The sequence below is a fragment of the Esox lucius genome, chromosome 12, assembly GCF_011004845.1.
Source record: "Esox lucius isolate fEsoLuc1 chromosome 12, fEsoLuc1.pri, whole genome shotgun sequence".
In the NCBI taxonomy this organism is placed as follows: domain Eukaryota; kingdom Metazoa; phylum Chordata; class Actinopteri; order Esociformes; family Esocidae; genus Esox; species Esox lucius.
In genome coordinates, this window is record NC_047580.1 from 12,558,079 (window position 1) to 12,568,631 (window position 10,553).

The window sequence follows — 10,553 nt, forward strand, 5'->3', positions numbered from 1 at the left end:
GCCCGCATCCGTCACCGAAAGGAAACGCCAGTCACCGGAAAACCTGATAAAACTCAAAAGAACACTTGTTCACATGTCCAAACAACTAAACACTTACTTTGTCGCCAAAGACGTACCACAACGCTTTCCCAACATCAAACGCATCAAAGATATTTACACAATTTACACTCCAAGTACACCCCAACACTAGTATTGAAACTGGTTTCGGCTGAAGTTACTATTTTTTCCTATATTCTTCTTCAAATTTTTCGAAAATCCTATTCTTCCAGTCTTCTGTCATTTTGTTTGGGAATAACTCTAGGGGCTGCTTGTCCACCATTTGCTATCCTAGACTGTGATCAGTAAGTGTTTTGAAACTAAAGATAATAAAAATCAATGAGACCAGAAAGTTCTTAGAATAACAAGTACAATTTGAAACAAAAATGTAAAATGAATCTATTGTGAGTTTTATTATGATTTCTCTTTTCTTATTAGAAGTTGCTAAATAAAATGTAATATATGAAACTAGGGAGTTCTAAAAAATTACAAATAAATTCTAAACAGAAGCAGAAGAAATTAACCTATTGTGGAAATCTAGAAAATAAATTTAAAACAAAACGTAAAATTGATCTAACTTGGATATTTTAAACGAGCATGAATCTATGTTGAGATAAAAATTTGCTTAAAGAAATGAATGAAACTAGAACATTTATGTAAATAAGGAAAGGAAGCTAAAGGCCATGTACTAATTCAAGGAGGATTCAAATTTTATGCAAATCTTAGTTTGGTGCCTGATTTCACTTCTCTCTGTTACTTTTCCTGGTCTGATGTTCTAATGTTCACACTGATGGGGATCAGGGGATTCTGTCTACAAATCCCAAGGGAGATTTATTTAATTTTCGCTTCTTTAACTACTAGTCGTTTTAACATTAGAGTATTTCCTATTTGGATTGTAATATTTATTTTAGTTGGTAAAGATCGAACATTGGTTTTAATACTCCCGCCACAGGGGCGGTTACTTTTCACTCTCGTGAGTAAAACCCATCCTTGTTGGCTCTTCGTTGGCATGGTGACATGTTGGACGAATCTCTTGGTTTTCGCCATCCAATGAGGAAGGACGTGCTCTCACTCTCGGTCATAGATCAACAGGTTATTTGCATACAGGTGTGAAATCTTAACCAGGTTACAGTAATTTACATTCTATTGTCCTAACCTAGACTAGAACATCAGGGGGCTGGAGACAGAAGGTCTCTTTGTGCTGTATAGGAGGCAGTTTCATTTGTATGTTAATTGTGGGGTTTTAATCCTGTCTCTCTATCTGAGCCAGGTGTAAAGTCTGAGTGAGTGTGGCTGAGTGTAATGTAAACTTTTTATGGTTATTGTATTCAATCATATTTCCCTAACCTGGCTGCAGCATACAATTTAATAAAACAAAAACATAAGAATACATGGTTATTAAATTAGCATTATTTAAACTACATTTATCTCAACATCAGCTTATGGTTTAAATCAGTAGTTATGCTACTAAAGTTGTGTATGCGCGCGCCAAGTGTGTTTGTCCTGTATGTGATTGTGGCCCGAGTCACGGGCATTTGTCATTATCTGTTTGTGGTCAACACCTAGTAAATGCATTTGTCCATTTTGGTATTCCTTGTGCACGAGGGTTCCGATTGGCTGCATTGTGTGTTCCTTGGTGGAATATATGTGTATTTGTTCAAGGTTGTTGTAACCCTGGAAGTTTTGAAATCACAAGATTTTGCGTTGTTTGGTGTCCACTGGGGCGTATACAAAAATAATGTCCAAAATTTAATAAATGGGATAGATTGTAATTGGTATAATAATGCTTCTCTAATTTGGTTAAATGTGGTCTTGTGGTTTCGTAATGAGGGGTTACAATAGTGTTTTCTCTCTCCTTGTATGGAGTAGAGTGGCCAAAGTTTTTAATAAGATAACACGCTGCTTTCTATGAAGATTGGATTTGCGGCCAATATAGTCATAGCCTGCAAATGAGGGCAAAATAGCCAAAGCCCGTTTATTCCCCAAATAGCCAAAGCCCGTTTATTCCCTGAATAAATAAACCGTAATATTAGATGTCCGGTTTTAAATGTTGATTTGGGTTTGGTTAAATTATGGGTTTATACATTGTATTTACAATGATACCCAGGTTAATACTTGCATGTTCAAATCTACACCTGCTGCTCGTTACTGGCGTTTAAATTCTAGCCTGGTGAACTGTCAAATGGGGTAGATTGATGTAACAGTGTTTAAGGCCTACATTGAGTTTTCCTTTGAATTACTTATTGTACTTTGATTTTAGTGACGTCATACGTCTGTTTTCTGTTGACTTGTTGTGTAGATAAAGATAAGCAATTTTTTTATGAAATGCAGAACTATAGGATGGTTTGGACACCACATCTAAATCTTCAGTTAACGAACAATGTAGGCTAAATTGATGGTATAGTCTGAGGACCATAAACAAACATTTGGCCTTGTTAATGGATCACCATAAATCTGTGGAGCTCAGAGCTTCAGGAAGGGTGGGCAGGTCCACTGGGATGGCTTCTGCCACCCTTAAAATAATATCAAGGTAGCCTATTCCTGAGGGTTAAATTCCAGTTTTCAGACTGGTCTCATCTATGGTAATTTTACCAACACAAGCATATTCAGTTTTGGGATAGTCAAACATTACGTGGACGCTACATGCATTTTCCTCTCACTAGCTTTAATGTTGAACTTCTTGATTTTGTAACCATGTGTAGTAAGGGTGAAGACCTTCAGTCATCCAACATTGTTAATTGCTAGAACACATTTGTTGTCATTGCATGACATATCCATGAAAGTAGCGATTTTGGCTGATCGCCACTATTTTTAATACCATAGACATACATCTAAAGTTGAGAAATTCCCTAGACTTTAGGAGGTAAATTGAGTCATGATGTTTGTTTGGTCTCAATGTAGATTGGCCATTGCCTCTGCAAATGTTAATTTGGGAGTTCCTAAACACGAGCGACCGTGTGGCACAGTTGTTTTTTGATTTTCTTTGTGAATGTTTTTATCAATCAATCAATCAAATTTATTTATAAAGCCCTTTTTACAACAGCAGTTTTCACAAAGTGCTTTACAGAGACACCCGGCCTTAAACCCCAAGGAGCTATTTCATGTTTTTATAATTTTCATTTGTTTTGGTTGCATATTCAGTTTGCATCATTTTCCTGGATGAATGTTAGATTCCTCCCATCTATCGATTTTCTTTTCATGTCCGTTCTATAATGGTTCTGCTTTCAAGCTTGGAGTCATTCTCTGTTGGTACTTAAAGAAATTAAATAGGTACTTAAAGAAATTATGTGAATAATCTAGTTTTTTGTTTCCATAGTGTTTGTCTAATTGGGTATTCTATTTTAATTTCTGTCCTAGTAGGCAATCATTGGAATGTTAATGGTTGCCAAAATGTTTAGGCATGTTGTCAATGTAACTGTGTACTTTGACAGTATTACCTGATGTAAACTTAGGCTACAGTTTGGATGACAGTTACTGTATTGAAAATGCACAAGGCTGCATTTCTATGGCATATATCAGTTTCAACAGTACTATTTAAATACAGATAAACAAATATTATATTTGTTTATCTGTATATTCGAATACATATTTGATAACCTGCAAAATTGGCAGAGTTTCCCACTTACAAAGCATGTAGAAGTCTGTAATTCTTATCATAGGTCCCTGCTAACAAGGACATTTGTGACATTCCCTTAAGGTCTAATACAGGTACTGAAGGTCACAGCCTGTTCCGGACGATCTAGGTACATTCATAACGTTCCCCTAAGGTCTTTTGGAGGTACTGAATGTCACAGCCTTTTCGGGATGTTAGAGGTACATTCATAACATTCCCTTAAGGTCTTTCAGACGTACTGAATGTCACCGCCTTTTCAGGGCATTACAGGTACATTCATAACGTTCCTCTAAGGTCTTTCAGAGGTATTGATTGTCACAGCCTTTTTTGAGGATGTTACAGGTACATTCATTACGTTCCATTAAGGTCTTTCAGAGGTACTGAATGTCACAGCCTTTTCAGGACATTACAGGTACATTCAAAACGTTCCCTTAAGGTCTTATAGAGGTACTGAATGTCACAGACTTTTCTGGACGTTACAGGTACATTCGTAACGTTCCCCTAAGGTCTTTCATAGGTACTGAATGTCACAGACTTTTCTGGACGTTACAGGTACATTCGTAACGTTCCCCAAAGGTCATTCATAGGTACTGAATGTCACAGCCTTTTCGGGATGTTACAGGTACATTCATAACGTTCCCTTAAGGTCTTATATAGGTACTGAATGTCACAGACTTTTCTGGACGTTACAGGTACATTCGTAACGTTCCACTAAGGTCTTTCATAGGTACTGAATGTCACAGACTTTTCTGGACATTACAGGTACATTCGTAAAGTTCCATTAAGGTCTTTCATAGGTACTGAATGTCACAGACTTTTCAGGGCATTACAGGTACATTCATAACATTCCCTTAAGGTCTTTCAGAGGTACTGAATGTCACTGCCTTTTCAGGGCTTTACAGGTACATTCATAACATTCCCATAAGGTCTTTCATAGGTACTGAATGTCAGACTTTTCTGGACGTTACAGGTACATTCATAACGTTCCCCTAAGGTCTTTCAGAGGTATTGAATGTCACAGACTTTTCTGGACGTTACAGGTACATTCACAACGTTCCCTTAAGGTCTTTTGGAGGTACTGAATGTCACAGCCTTTTCGGGATGTTACAGGTACATTCATAACGTTCCCCTAAGGTCTTTCAGAGGTTCTGAATGTCACCGCCTTTTCAGGGCATTACAGGTACATTCATAACGTTCCCTTAAGGTCTTTCGGAGGTACTGAATGTCACAGCCTTTTCAGGAAATTACAGGTACATTAATAACTTTCCCTTAAGGTCTTATAGAGGTACTGAATGTCACAGACTTTTCTGGACGTTACAGGTACATTCGTAACGTTCCCCTAAGGTCTTTCATAGGTACTGAATGTCACAGACTTTTCTGGACGTTACAGGTACATTCACAACATTCCCTTAAGGTCTTTCGGAGGTACTGAATGTCACAGCCTTTTCAGGACATTACAGGTACATTCATAACGTTCCCTTAAGGTCTTATAGAGGTACTGAATGTCACAGACTTTTCTGGACGTTACAGGTACATTCGTAACGTTCCCCTAAGGTCTTTCATAGGTACTGAATGTCACAGCCTTTTCGGGATGTTACAGGTACATTCATAACGTTCCCTTAAGGTCTTTCAGAGGTACTGAATGTCACAGCCTTTTCTATTTTAATTTCTGTCCTAGTAGGCAATCATTGGAATGTTAATGGTTGCCAAAATGTTTAGGCATGCTGTCAATGTAACTGTATACTTTGACAGTATTACCTGATATAAAACTAGGCTACAGTTTGGATGACAGTTACTGTATTGAAAATGCACAAGGCTGTATTTCTATGGCATATCAGTTTCAACAGTACTATTTACATACAGATAAACAAACATTATATTTGTTTATCTGTATATTCAAATAAATATTTGATAACCTGCAAAATCGGCAGAGTTTCCCACTTACAAAGCATGTAGAAGTCTGTAATTCTTATCATAGGTCCCTGCTAACAAGGAACGTAACTGAGACATTTGTGACATTCCCTTAAGGTCTAATACAGGTACTGAAGGTCACAGCCTGTTCCGGACGATCTAGGTACATTCATAACGTTCCCCTAAGGTCTTTCAGAGGTACTGAATGTCACAGACCTTTCTGGACGTTACAGGTACATTCATTACGTTCCCCTAAGGTCTTTCATACGTACTGAATGTCACAGCCTTTTCTGGACGTTACAGGTACATTCATAACGTTCCCTTAAGGTCTTTTGGAGGTACTGAATGTCACAGCCTTTTCGGGATGTTACAGGTACATTCATAACGTTCCCTTAAGGTCTTTCAGAGGTACTGAATGTCACCGCCTTTTCAGGGCATTACAGGTACATTCATAACGTTCCCTTAAGGTCTTTCGGAGGTACTGAATGTCACAGCCTTTTCAGGAAATTACAGGTACATTCATAACTTTCCCTTAAGGTCTTATAGAGGTACTGAATGTCACAGCCTTTTCGGGATGTTACAGGTACATTCATAACGTTCCCTTAAGGTCTTTCAGAGGTACTGAATGTCACAGCCTTTTCTATTTTAATTTCTGTCCTAGTAGGCAATCATTGGAATGTTAATGGTTGCCAAAATGTTTAGGCATGCTGTCAATGTAACTGTATACTTTGACAGTATTACCTGATATAAAACTAGGCTACAGTTTGGATGACAGTTACTGTATTGAAAATGCACAAGGCTGTATTTCTATGGCATATCAGTTTCAACAGTACTATTTACATACAGATAAACAAACATTATATTTGTTTATCTGTATATTCAAATAAATATTTGATAACCTGCAAAATCGGCAGAGTTTCCCACTTACAAAGCATGTAGAAGTCTGTAATTCTTATCATAGGTCCCTGCTAACAAGGAACGTAACTGAGACATTTGTGACATTCCCTTAAGGTCTAATACAGGTACTGAAGGTCACAGCCTGTTCCGGACGATCTAGGTACATTCATAACGTTCCCCTAAGGTCTTTCAGAGGTACTGAATGTCACAGACCTTTCTGGACGTTACAGGTACATTCATTACGTTCCCCTAAGGTCTTTCATACGTACTGAATGTCACAGCCTTTTCTGGACGTTACAGGTACATTCATAACGTTCCCTTAAGGTCTTTTGGAGGTACTGAATGTCACAGCCTTTTCGGGATGTTACAGGTACATTCATAACGTTCCCTTAAGGTCTTTCAGAGGTACTGAATGTCACCGCCTTTTCAGGGCATTACAGGTACATTCATAACGTTCCCCTAAGGTCTTTCATAGGTTCTAAATGTCACAGACTCCTGGGCATTGGCGTCGTTAGCTCTGGATATTTTATGAATAGCCCCGGATCTCAATTTTACCAAAAATTTATAATATCACCTGATCTATTCATCTGTAATTCCAACCGCACATTATGGTACATCGGTCTAAGTCATGAATGTATTATGATCCTTGCGACACCTCTGTTCCCGGGTATAGCTCCTGCGATGGAAACGTGGCTTTAAATCATGACGAACAAGCAATTTCTTACCACTGCTACAGTACAGAATATTTTTCGAAAGAACGCATCAGCGTAAGGTCTAACTATGGGTCTGAGGATTTCATCCCGGTACCTAAAAGCAGTCAGGGTACTGTTGGCTAGCACGACCCTCCAAGGATGACTCCACAGACCGTTACTGATCCACCACCAATGACAGACCTGCCAATTCTGGTCTTCTCTTGCAAATGCCAATCGAGCTGCACGATGCTGGGCTGTGAGCACAGGTCCAACAAGAGGACATTGGACCCTCATGGAGTCATGCATGTCCACCATGTTATGGACATTTTGAACTAAGGTACATTTGAGAAATGTCTGTCTCTCTATTGGCTGGTATGTAAATCTTTACTTTGATTGTGACACACATGTCTGTATAATATCAGAGGATTATTAGGTATTTGGGCCATGTCCTCCTGCCTAGACAAAGAAGGGTGTCAGTCCTTTCTGTTCCTTAGGAATGTAGGAGAGGGGGATCGGGTATTTGTCCTAGGGGGGCATCCTCTGACCGGCACCAGTAGATTATAGGGTTAATCGTAAATCTGCCCATCTGTATAACCCTTTAGTGTCTCTGTTGTTTGTCCAGATGCGTAAGTTTCCCTCAAGTGTTGAGAAAGTTAATCCCTTGTGTCAAGCCCAGGACATGTGATAGAACAAAGGGCATGTGTTTGATTGACATGAGACCGATGGGCTTACCACACCCCTTTTTCTATGTAATAAATACGGATTGTTCATGTATGGAGTTAGAGACTCCTCGGACGATTATGTTGGTAAGCGTTTGACGCGTCTCTCTCATTTCCAAATGATTTAATAAAACTGTTAAATTGTGCCAAGAGTATTTCGTATCTACTTCCTTCTTAAAGAGTACTGATCGATGAAATTGCCATCACATTAACCAGATGGGGGAAGACAACATGTCCCTTGTGCCAAGCCCAGGACATGTGATAGAACAAAGGGCATGTGTTTGATTGACATGAGACAGATGAGCTGCATCTTACCACACCCCTTTTTCTATGTAATAAATATGGATTGTGCATGTCTGAGACTCCTTGGACGATTATGTTGGTAAGCGTTTGATGCGTCTCTCTTATTTGCAAATAATAAATGAACTGTTAATTTGTGCCAAGAGTATTTCGTCTCTGTACTTCATAAAGAGTTCTGATCAATAAAAATACCATCACAACCAGTAGCCCGCTGGAGGTCATTTTGTAGGGCTCTGGCAGTGCTCCTTCTGTTCCTACTCGCACAAAGGAGCAGATACTGGTCCCTCTGCTGGTTTGATGCCCTTTTGCGGGTGTGTACAGCTCTCCTTGTGTAACGGCCCATCTCCTGGTATCTCCTCCATGCCCTTGAGACTGTTCTGGGAGATACAGCAAACCTTATTGTGACGGCACGTATGGATGTGCCATCCTGGATGAGCTGGACTACTTGTGCAACCTAAATGGGCTGCAGGTACCGCCTCATGCCAGTAGTGACAAGGACAGTAGACAAAATGAAAAACTAGATCAGAATTAAAAGGATAAGGAGCGAGCAATTGTCTTTGGCCACCACCAGAAGAAACATTACCTTTTTGAGGGTTGTCTTGCTGTTGCCTCTCCAGGGCACCGGTTGTCACTTTCATTTGCACCAAAACAGGTGACATTGATTCACAATCGCTTATGCTTCCTAAATGGACAGATTGATATCCCTGAAGTTTAATTGACTGTAATGAATGGGGTGATGTGTTGCGGAGCAAGGAACCAGGTGCAGGCAGGAGTAGTCGGTGATGAGTTTTTAATAAAACAAACAAACACCCAGCACAAAAAACACCATGAAAGAAAAGGGCTGACTAACACAGCAAAAGTACAGACAGACAGGTACAAATTACTTACATATAACAGCAACACACAAGACATCCAAACACGACAATAACAATGATCCACAATGTGGGGAGCAGAAGGGAAACATTTAAACACATACAAACGAAATCAATTGGGACCTGTTATGAATGATTGAAGACATGTGACAGTCCGGGATGTGTTCATATGTGTTGGAAACTGAGAATGTACGACACGGTGGCGCTGCTGCTCACCGTACCATGACAGTATCCCCCCCCATGACGAACCCCAGCCCAAGGGAGGGGGGGCGGAGCAGCGCAGAACCCGCACCAGCACAGACCCGCCGAGGGGGCGGAACAGCCGAGACTAACCAGGGGGGCGGAGCCGTCAGAACAGGCCGGAGAGGCAGAGCCGGCGGAGGACCAGGAGCTGGCGGAGGACCAGGAGCCGGCGGAGGACCAGGAGCCGGCGGAGGACCAGGAGCCGGCGGAGGATCAGGAGCCGGGAGAGCCGACGGAGGGTCGGTAGACGGAAGAGCCGAATGAGGGTCAGTAGCCGGAAGAGCTGACGAAGGGGCCAGGACAGGATAGGGCGCCAGGGTAGCCGGGACAGGAGAGGGAGGTGGCGGCCAGACCCCGGCAAGCTCACATGACGGCAAACACGACAATAACAATGGGAGGGGAAACATTTAAACACATACAAACGATATCAATTGGGACCTGGTATGAATGATTGAAGACGTGACAGTCCGGGATGTGTTCGAATGTGTTGGAAAATGAGAATGTACGGCACGGTGGCGCTGCTGTTTACCATACCATGACATAGACATGTTATACTGTGATCATTACATGATTTTTTGAGCACAGTAATATCAAAAGTAATATGGAAACAATGATATGAATAACAATACAATATAATGAACAAAACCAACATTTGGTAGACTATTGTAGGAGTTACTGAAAGGCACAGCCCTGTGGTGTCCATCTTTTTGAAAAAAATTTCATCTGAACAGTATGCACCACATGGTGTCCTTCAGCTTGGGGAGTTTGATACCAAAAGTGAAAGGAGGAAATAATTGGATAAATACCTTACATTCTGACAGTTACGTAATGAGAGGCGCAGTGATTAAATCCCTCCTAACTCCTCACACCAAAACCGCCTAAAGACACACATTCTATGCATCTTTAAAGCTGCTGGCTTGAATGTCACATACTCCCTGGAGCTGTTCTTTCATATTCTTTTTCATCATACTCGCTGGCTGGTCAAAGCAACGTGAGCATGTTGATATGGAACAGGTATAGGTTTTTCTTTGAATGCCAATACAACATGGGTTGAAAGAGGAATATATTTTCAGCGCTTTTACTTTCATAACAGATTTTGGGCCTCGTATTGTCGTTCTGCAGCAGGCGTTTATATGGAGCATAGAATCACTATATAATCACAGAATTGAATCGTAATACATTTCTGAAACATTTATACATTTACAAAAATACTATCTTATCATAACCAATTGTTCTTACAAAAGCAAGTTAATGTCCCTTTTGCATAAGC